This window comes from Anomaloglossus baeobatrachus (genome assembly GCF_048569485.1).
Source record: "Anomaloglossus baeobatrachus isolate aAnoBae1 chromosome 10 unlocalized genomic scaffold, aAnoBae1.hap1 SUPER_10_unloc_1, whole genome shotgun sequence".
In the NCBI taxonomy this organism is placed as follows: Eukaryota; Metazoa; Chordata; class Amphibia; order Anura; family Aromobatidae; genus Anomaloglossus; species Anomaloglossus baeobatrachus.
The window spans coordinates 255,719-266,814 of record NW_027441824.1 but is presented as its reverse complement, the minus strand read 5'-3'; the positions used below and the strand labels follow the sequence as shown (position 1 = coordinate 266,814).

Here is an 11,096-nt window from a genome sequence, read left to right as displayed (position 1 = left end):
TGCACGGGACATAGCAGAGTTGGTCAAGTTGAGTGGAGATGAGTTTGCTATTTGGCACAGCTTTTTGCATCAATAAAGCAAGTAAAAGGTGTGAAAGATAAAAAAAAGGGTGAAAGTGTGAAAAGTGAATTGGCCAAATTGAGGTGCATATAAAGTTTTTGCTTTCTTTCAATTCACTAATGGGGCTCATTTGAATCAGGTGAATTGAGTTCTGCTTTTGGAAACTGGGTTAAGAAGGGGTGCACCGGTCCTGGAGGTACTGCAATACCAGGTCAATGCGTGGAGTGGACAGAGCAAGATTTTTTCCATCTCCTTGTTCTAAAAATCCATTTAATATATGGTCCCCAGAGAGGGGACGTATCAGATATTAAACTGATAAGAACAGATTTAATTTTTTTTTTTTCTGTTTATCAGTAGGACTTCAAAATAACAAAGGTGATCGCCTCCCGTTGCCTGGGAACCGTCCAGGCACAAGAGGGCTATGTGTCACCAGAAGGCGCACACACTTCCTCAAGGCCGGCAGACGTGCAATCCCAGGCACCTTCCAGTACCGACCAAGGTAGCGTCCTCCGAAACTACACTTGATCTTAGCCAAAAGGCCGAGAAGCTATAACCCGAATTGGTTACGGCCTTGAGTGGCACCCTGGCCTATACCGGACACATCTTAGGGAGAGGGAGACAAACCCACGCCTACAGAAGACATTTTGTCACCCAAGCCAACCCTTGAAAAGGCTGTTTTGCAGAGCAAAAACAAGAAGAATGGTGCTTTTTGCAGCCGCCGCCCACTGCAATGAATCTGAATAACTCCTCCTTTTGGACACAAGCACCTCCCCTCCCCCTTGCAGTCTTTCCAATTCATGATACAAAAAGACGGACGGACAGGACAGGACAGGACAGGCTGCCTGACTTTCCGTCACTGCCACCCTTTGCCATCCTTGTCCGTAGAAAGCCCTTTCATCATCCCCAAACCCTAATCTTTTCCCTTCCCTTCCCAGATGCGTCTCACTCCCTTTCATTAGGAAGTGAGCGCAGCCTTTTCTCCGTTCTGCACATGCGCGACGTTAAACACAAATGCGCAGGCGTGCGTTCCATTACCCTCACTGCATTCCACTCCCATACAGGAAGTGGGCGCAGCTATTACTACGGTCGCACATAAAAGAACCCACGGCCACCACTGCACATAGCTGACTCCACCACAGGACACCCACTTCTACACCAACGCAGGTAAGACAGGATCGGCACCTCTATGCTCCCGTTACAATCAGGCTCAGTCACCATGTGATAACGCTCTCAACTCTTTAGTTGCAGGCTCCCCTTGCTTCACCTCCACTGGCTGTGCTGCCATTTCCTCTCCCACCTGGAAGGTATACTTTATTCCACTATTTTCCTGTTTCTCTCTTCCCCCTTTTCCCATAACCTACTTTTATCTGCATTTGTGGGGTATCTATATGCTATTTACATCATAGTTTTATTCATTAATATGGAAGGGAAGAGTGCCCATGAGAGTGTTGAACTGCGGAGAGCAAGAGATTAAGCTGCTCCGATTTGCCACCATTGATAAGCTGTTCTCAGTAGATACACTTGCTATCCAAACAGCAGCATCCACCATTGCTTCAGCCCACCCATTCAGTGACAGCTCACCAAGTCAGCCATAGGAGTGGTGTAAGGAATTACACGTAGGCACTGACTCCACACCTTCACATCACAAGAAGGGGGTCTACAGGCTAGTGCAAGAATACGAGCAAGTCTTCAGCAAACATCCGCTAGACTTTTGAAGAATAAAAGGGGTCAAACACTACATCCCCACAAGTGCACACCCACCCATCAAAGAGAGATATAAGCCAAAACTACCTGCACATTACCAGTGTACCAAGGACATGTTGAGCAACATGAAGGAGGCTGGGGTTATCCGTGACAGTTGTAGCCTCTGGGCAGCTCCGTTGGTCCTGTTAAAGAAGAAGGACAGCACCACTCCCCTGTATTGAGGAATAGCTAGCTGCATTGAGAACTGCAAATTATTTTTCTACCCTTGATCTCACTAGTCGCTATTGGCAAGTGTCCGTTGCTGAGGCAGACCGGGAGAAGACCGCCTTTGCCACCCCGATGGGTCTCTGCGAGTTCAAAAGCATGCCCTTCGAGCTGTGCAATTTGCCAGGAACCTTCCAGAGGCTGATGGAATGCTGCTTGGGACACCGAAACTTTGAAACGGTACTGCTATACCTTTATGATGTTATTGTTTATTCTAAAGCAAACAAGATTTTAGGGTGTATAAAAAGGGAGATTAGATCCGGTGATCCCAACGTATTGTTACCCCTCTATAAATCACTTGTAAGGCCACATCTGGAATATGGGGTAAAGTCCTGAGCAGGTTGATAACCATTGGTTTGAGCATGGTAGGGTGTAGTGCGCATCTTCCTGCATCGGTAAAAGCTGCAGAAGTCCTTGAAGATTTCCGCTTCAAAGGCTGTGCCTTGATCTGTGAGGACTCTCTCTGAGTAGCCATGAGGTCTGCATAAGTGTGCTTGGAAGACCTTCGCTGCAGTATGGGCCATTAGATCTTTGACTTGTACCACAACCATAAATCTCGAGTAGTTGTCTACCATCGTAAGTGCATACGTGAGCTCGCCTCGATATTCTGCAACAAAACTCCCTTTTTCGATTTCAGTTTCAGCAAACACTCCTCTTCCTGTAGAAAATATTTATCATTACCTAAGACAGTCATTCTAATGCATGACAATATTAAGGCAATTTAGTTAAAACTTGTTTTAACTCACCTTTAAGGGGATTGATGTATTTCATGGTCAATCCAGGTTTGTCAGTGATGGCACTGACATAATGTATGGCGTCTTTTTCGGGCGTTATCCTTTGCCTTTTCATTGTGAAAATCCAGTTGCCTATATCAAAGCAAATTCTACTACTTGTAAAGTATGCAGAAAATGAAATGTAGAACATATAACATCAACTGCTTAGGAACGCATCATAGGTTAGTACTTAAAAGGATATTGTCATGTTCTAGTCATAATGCAAGCTGGACATTTTTCATGTTACCCTGTAATCGCTGGCCTGTTCTAATGCTCACAAGCCAAGATATAGGCTCAGCTGCTAAGGCTTCCCTCTGCCTTCTGAATGAAACTTGAATATGTCTGGGTCACTGTGTATATAGCAGGTGCTCAGAAAAAATAAGAGTCAATTCAATAGAAATAGCTCTGGCACACTATAGTGATCAATAACGTAAGAAAAGAACTCTTGGAATGCTGAAAATTCTTTATTTGTGCAAAAGGATAATTCATCCAACGTTTCGACCTTGTTTTTAGGTCTTTATCAAGGATAAAGTTATCTAAGATCATAAAGGGTTACAAAACCATATAAACACGTAATTAGTACATAGTACAACATAACAGTACAATATATTGCTACTTGAGAGTACAATGGGTCAAATGACCATGATGCACATACAAAAAATTTTTCCAAAGCCATAGTGAAAACATTTGTACTGAGGAAAGAAAATTTCCACATGACCTATCTGGAGAAACATTCTGGATCAAACAACCAAAAATAGTCAAGCAGGTAAATACACACCTATATGGATAACAGGATGATATGTGTTCAATTGTATAGCGTCATTGCCATTAAGGTACAAATGGAAAACTTGCAATCCTATATAGTGAAGGAAATGAACACATATCATATCAAAGAACACAGGAACATGGGTGTGAGAAAAACCTCAATGTTTATACTTTGTTCTTTATAATGGTGTGAACATGTATATGTCTCAGTACCTTATGCACTTGAGAATTCTAGTGAGTAGATCATGAAAGCCTATTTCAGAACTGGAATCGGTAAATAATTGTAGGTGGAATCTAAATGAAAAGATGGTACAAGTGTTATCATGACACGTGGGCTATAACACAATGGACCGTGTGACAAAGAAGAAAGGAGAGAAAGAAGAGGAAGAAAATGCAACTACCTGTAACATTACGTGATAGTCACTGGTAAGTATCACTTGACAATTCAAGTGAAAAAGGATTCCTTTATTAAAGGGTTCTCAGTCGCCTCAGGATCATGAAATACTAGGGTAAATGATATGAGAATGGGTAAGAAGCACCACTAAAGGAAATATGAGATGCAGGACATATATCTATAAACCCCTGAACTACATGATAGAAATAAAAAGAAGAAAAAAGAAAAAAAAGAAGAAAGAAGAAGAACACATAGAATGCGGAAAGAGAATGGGTACAACTACCTGAGTTACTGCAGGGAGGCCCCTGGTTGGTATTGTGAGGGTTAGTGGAATTCCTTCACTGAAGGGTTCTCAGTTGCCTCAGGTTCGTGAAAAATGCTATAGACAAATAATGCCCGGAGAAAAGGGGTTCATATACAGCGAATAATGGTAATACAAGGTACATGTGTCACATGTAATAGTATATATATATATATTGTACTAAGCTCTACACCAGAAATAGAAAGTAGTCCCTCTGCCTTCTGTCTAGGTGCCCTGAGTTATGTCCTGTAAACTGTCACAGCGACCCAGACACACATGTGTAGTAGGGGAATATCCCTGCTGAGATGCCAGTGCTAGAGCACTCGTTTGCTGTGGAGTTGAACGCTATGTGAGCAGTTCTTACCTTCAATGAGCAGAAGTCTCTTTTTTCAGATTTCAATATCTCTGTGGGTATCTGGCAGAAATATGGAATACTCTTTACTGCTAAGACCCTGTACACCACTCCCACTAAAGGGGGCTTTACACGCTGCGACATCGCTAATGCGGAGTCGTTGGGGTCACGGAATTTGTGACGCACATCCGGCCGCATTAGCGATGTTGCTGCGTGTGACACCGATGAGCGATTTTGCATCGCTGCAAAAACGTGCAAAATCGCTCATCGGTGACATGGGTCTCCATTCTCGATTATCGTTACTGCAGCAGTAACGATGTAGTTCGTCGCTCCTGCGGCAGCACACATCGCTCCGTGTGACACCGCAGAAACGAGGAACCTCTCCTTACCTGCCTCCCAGCCGCTATGAGGAAGGAAGGAGGTGGGCGGGATGTTCCGGCCACTCATCTCCGCCCCTCCGCTGCTATTGGGCGGTCGCTCAGTGACGTCGCTGTGACGCCGCACGGACCGCCCCCTTAGAAAGGAGGCGGTTCGCCGGTCACAGCGACGTCGCCGGGCAGGTAAGTATGTGTGACGGGTCTGGTCGGTGTTGTGCAGCATGGGCAGCGATTTGCCCGTGTCGCGCAACAGATGGGGGCGGGTATCCACACTAGCGATATCGGGACCGATATCGCAGTGTGTAAAGTAGCCTTTAATAAACTGTGTAAAGGATTTTAAGTAAAAATCCACAATAAACCAGCGCTAGATGGGTTTTTATAATTTTATTAATAGACCACAAATAAAAAATTTTTTGCTATCCTTGTTTCAAGACAGAGTATTTGATAATATACAATACACTGATTATTACTAAAACCAAGGACCACATAAAACAAGGACCACATAAAATAAAAAATGAAAGTAATGAGAATAAAATTCTTTTGTATAACCAATTAACTTCGAGGTGATACAATATTCACATTGATTTAGTTTTACCAGTCTAATGTAATGCCCCGGCCGGTGGCATATATTTTGTTTGGTTAATAATTTAGACTTATACAATGAAAGATGTACTATACCACCCCTGGCTAACTTACAAGTTTTAAGTTGTACAATATAAGTTTGCGACGTTATATTCATATATAGGAAGGCAAACAATATTGGCAATTTAGTGGCACCCACCATACGTAATCTTACAGCACCTAATAAGGGAGGATTATTTGGCCTGAAAGGTTTTTTTCCATGCAAAAGCTGTATAGTATGTAAGAATACAAAAAATATTTCACGGAAATCCTTCTTACAGGGGCAGTCAGAAGTCATGATTAGAGAATTTATTACATGTCAATCAAAGGGAGTAGTATATTGCATTCAATGTCCCTGTCAGAAAAAATACATTGGGAGAACTATTAGACCCCTATGGAAAAGGGTGGGTGAGCACATTAGAAGTGTTAAAAATAAATGTACTAAGCACCCCCTATCCAGACATTATGTGTTAAAACATGGAGGGTCCTTTAAAGGATCCCAAGTATGGGGCGTACAAAAAATAACTAAGGATTGGAGAGGTGGCGATTTCATTAAAAAAATGTCACGAGCAGAAAGCCAATGGATTTTTGAATTGAACACCTTGAAACCATATGGACTCAATAATGATATAGAACTGTTTGCTTTTAATTAATTTATATTTTTATAGGTAGAGGAGTAATAGGTACTGATAATAATACGGAGAGAAGGAAAAAAAAAAAAAAAAAAAAAAAAAAAGCGATTGTCATGGAGATATATGTGTATATATGCATAATATATATTAAAATTGGTGCTTCACTTGCCCAAGGTTGATGTAGATATAAGGGGCTTTTCATATTATAGCAAATTTATATTACACCTTTATGATGTCCTTTTGTTAAATTTATTGTTGAAAAAAAGCATATGCATATATACACATTGTCTTCCCAGTATATGATGATACAAGCAAGGCTATATATAGGTCTTTTTAGAAAAACCTTTAGAAAAACCTTTGCACATAATTATATTATATGGCTATTATGAACGGTCTTTCACAAATTGATATATGTAGTGGTCATTGAATGTTGGTTGAATTTAAACATTGTTTAATTTTATGCAAATTATAACCAATTAAATATATGCATAAATAGTGCTCTAGGCAACAGCTGAGTTATCCTTGAGGAAGGGGGCCGTTACACGCCCCCGAAACGCGCGTCGGATCAGGACTCTGTTTTTGCCTACCTCACCTGTGCGGTGATAACCTGCCAAGTAATCTCTCCCTCGTGTGGAATCAACCGGCTTCCACTGGACACGGTACGGATTGCCTGCTGGAGAGGTTGAGAGGTTACCGCTGACATTTCCTTTGTCTGCAACCAGGATACATTGGTACCTCCAGCGGTTCTGCATTGCTCGTTTGGAAGCGGATCGGAGCCTTGTGTGGTGCTAACCTGCCAAGCAACTTCCTCCTGTGTGGAATCAGTCAGCTGACACTGGATACGGTCTGGACTGCCCGCTGGAGAGGCTGAGTAGTTACCGCTGATCTTATTGTTGTCCGCAGCCAACATCTTGGTGCTTTCAGTGGCTTCGTACTGCTTGATTTCGAAAGTACATTTGGGAGAATACGGGACCGGCTGGTTTGTGGCCTTGTGAAGTGTTATAAAGGCTCTGTAAAGAGGGATGTCGGTAACCATACATCTCCCCCAGAGCCAGCACTAGTCGCGGCCACTGGCCTCAAAACGTCCGCTCTGGAAGTCTAACAGGTCAATCCTGTACATAGCGGTTCCAGCCTAATCAACGGAGAAATCCGGGGTGTTTTTTGCGGTCAAGTTGTTGTGAGGTTTATTCCCCCAGGCCCTGGGGGCGAATATAACGTCGCAAACTTATATTGTACAACTTAAAACTTGTAAGTTAGCCAGGGGTGGTATAGTACATCTTTCATTGTATAAGTCTAAATTATTAACCAAACAAAATATATGCCACCGGCCGGGGCATTACATTAGACTGGTAAAACTAAATCAATGTGAATATTGTATCACCTCGAAGTTAATTGGTTATACAAAAGAATTTTATTCTCATTACTTTCATTTTTTATTTTATGTGGTCCTTGTTTTATGTGGTCCTTGGTTTTAGTAATAATCAGTGTATTGTATATTATCAAATACTCTGTCTTGAAACAAGGATAGCAAAAATTTTTTTATTTGTGGTCTATTAATAAAATTATAAAAACCCATCTAGCGCTGGTTTATTGTGGATTTTTACTTAAAATCCTTTACACAGTTTATTAAAGGCTACTTTACACACTGCGATATCGGTCCCGATATCGCTAGTGTGGATACCCGCCCCCATCTGTTGCGCGACACGGGCAAATCGCTGCCCATGCTGCACAACACCGACCAGACCCGTCACACATACTTACCTGCCCGGCGACGTCGCTGTGACCGGCGAACCGCCTCCTTTCTAAGGGGGCGGTCCGTGCGGCGTCACAGCGACGTCACTGAGCGACCGCCCAATAGCAGCGGAGGGGCGGAGATGAGTGGCCGGAACATCCCGCCCACCTCCTTCCTTCCTCATAGCGGCTGGGAGGCAGGTAAGGAGAGGTTCCTCGTTTCTGCGGTGTCACACGGAGCGATGTGTGCTGCCGCAGGAGCGACGAACTACATCGTTACTGCTGCAGTAACGATAATCGAGAATGGAGACCCATGTCACCGATGAGCGATTTTGCACGTTTTTGCAGCGATGCAAAATCGCTCATCGGTGTCACACGCAGCAACATCGCTAATGCGGCCGGATGTGCGTCACAAATTCCGTGACCCCAACGACTCCGCATTAGCGATGTCGCAGCGTGTAAAGCCCCCTTTAGTGGGAGTGGTGTACAGGGTCTTAGCAGTAAAGAGTATTCCATATTTCTGCCAGATACCCACAGAGATATTGAAATCTGAAAAAAGAGACTTCTGCTCATTGAAGGTAAGAACTGCTCACATAGCGTTCAACTCCACAGCAAACGAGTGCTCTAGCACTGGCATCTCAGCAGGGATATTCCCCTACTACACATGTGTGTCTGGGTCCCTGTGACAGTTTACAGGACATAACTCAGGGCACCTAGACAGAAGGCAGAGGGACTACTTTCTATTTCTGGTGTAGAGCTTAGTACAATATATATATATATACTATTACATGTGACACATGTACCTTGTATTACCATTATTCGCTGTATATGAACCCCTTTTCTCCGGGCATTATTTGTCTATAGCATTTTTCACGAACCTGAGGCAACTGAGAACCCTTCAGTGAAGGAATTCCACTAACCCTCACAATACCAACCAGGGGCCTCCCTGCAGTAACTCAGGTAGTTGTACCCATTCTCTTTCCGCATTCTATGTGTTCTTCTTCTTTCTTCTTTTTTTTCTTTTTTCTTCTTTTTATTTCTATCATGTAGTTCAGGGGTTTATAGATATATGTCCTGCATCTCATATTTCCTTTAGTGGTGCTTCTTACCCATTCTCATATCATTTACCCTAGTATTTCATGATCATGAGGCGACTGAGAACCCTTTAATAAAGGAATCCTTTTTCACTTGAATTGTCAAGTGATACTTACCAGTGACTATCACGTAATGTTACAGGTAGTTGCATTTTCTTCCTCTTCTTTCTCTCCTTTCTTCTTTGTCACACGGTCCATTGTGTTATAGCCCACGTGTCATGATAACACTTGTACCATCTTTTCATTTAGATTCCACCTACAATTATTTACCGATTCCAGTTCTGAAATAGGCTTTCATCATCTACTCACTAGAATTCTCAAGTGCATAAGGTACTGAGACATATACATGTTCACACCATTATAAAGAACAAAGTATAAACATTGAGGTTTTTCTCACACCCATGTTCCTGTGTTCTTTGATATGATATGTGTTCATTTCCTTCACTATATAGGATTGCAAGTTTTCCATTTGTACCTTAATGGCAATGACGCTATACAATTGAACACATATCATCCTGTTATCCATATAGGTGTGTATTTACCTGCTTGACTATTTTTGGTTGTTTGATCCAGAATGTTTCTCCAGATAGGTCATGTGGAAATTTTCTTTCCTCAGTACAAATGTTTTCACTATGGCTTTGGAAAAATTTTTTGTATGTGCATCATGGTCATTTGACCCATTGTACTCTCAAGTAGCAATATATTGTACTGTTATGTTGTACTATGTACTAATTACGTGTTTATATGGTTTTGTAACCCTTTATGATCTTAGATAACTTTATCCTTGATAAAGACCTAAAAACAAGGTCGAAACGTTGGATGAATTATCCTTTTGCACAAATAAAGAATTTTCAGCATTCCAAGAGTTCTTTTCTTACGTTATTGATCACTATAGTGTGCCAGAGCTATTTCTATTGAATTGACTCTTATTTTTTCTGAGCACCTGCTATATACACAGTGACCCAGACATATTCAAGTTTCATTCAGAAGGCAGAGGGAAGCCTTAGCAGCTGAGCCTATATCTTGGCTTGTGAGCATTAGAACAGGCCGGCGATTACAGGGTAACATGAAAAATGTCCAGCTTGCATTATGACTAGAACATGACAATATTCTTTTAAGTACTAACCTATGATGCGTTCCTAAGCAGTTGATGTTATATGTTCTACATTTCATTTTCTGCATACTTTACAAGTAGTAGAATTTGCTTTGATATAGGCAACTGGATTTTCACAATGAAAAGGCAAAGGATAACGCCCGAAAAAGACGCCATACATTATGTCAGTGCCATCACTGACAAACCTGGATTGACCATGAAATACATCAATCCCCTTAAAGGTGAGTTAAAACAAGTTTTAACTAAATTGCCTTAATATTGTCATGCATTAGAATGACTGTCTTAGGTAATGATAAATATTTTCTACAGGAAGAGGAGTGTTTGCTGAAACTGAAATCGAAAAAGGGAGTTTTGTTGCAGAATATCGAGGCGAGCTCACGTATGCACTTACGATGGTAGACAACTACTCGAGATTTATGGTTGTGGTACAAGTCAAAGATCTAATGGCCCATACTGCAGCGAAGGTCTTCCAAGCACACTTATGCAGACCTCATGGCTACTCAGAGAGAGTCCTCACAGATCAAGGCACAGCCTTTGAAGCGGAAATCTTCAAGGACTTCTGCAGCTTTTACCGATGCAGGAAGATGCGCACTACACCCTACCATGCTCAAACCAATGGTTATCAACCTGCTCAGGACTTTACCCCATATTCCAGATGTGGCCTTACAAGTGATTTATAGAGGGGTAACAATACGTTGGGATCACCGGATCTAATCTCCCTTTTTATACACCCTAAAATCTTGTTTGCTTTAGAATAAACAATAACATCATAAAGGTATAGCAGTACCGTTTCAAAGTTTCGGTGTCCCAAGCAGCATTCCATCAGCCTCTGGAAGGTTCCTGGCAAATTGCACAGCTCAAAGGGCATGCTTTTAAACTCGCAGAGACCCATCGGGGTGGCAAAGGCGGTCTTC

The 11,096-nt window shown here is 42.1% G+C and overlaps 1 pseudogene; it reads right to left on the bottom strand.

The window, feature by feature from the left end:
- Positions 1-234: 234 nt before the first annotated feature.
- On the bottom strand, positions 235-440 carry LOC142260363 (U2 spliceosomal RNA; annotated as a pseudogene).
- Positions 441-11,096: the final 10,656 nt, after the last annotated feature.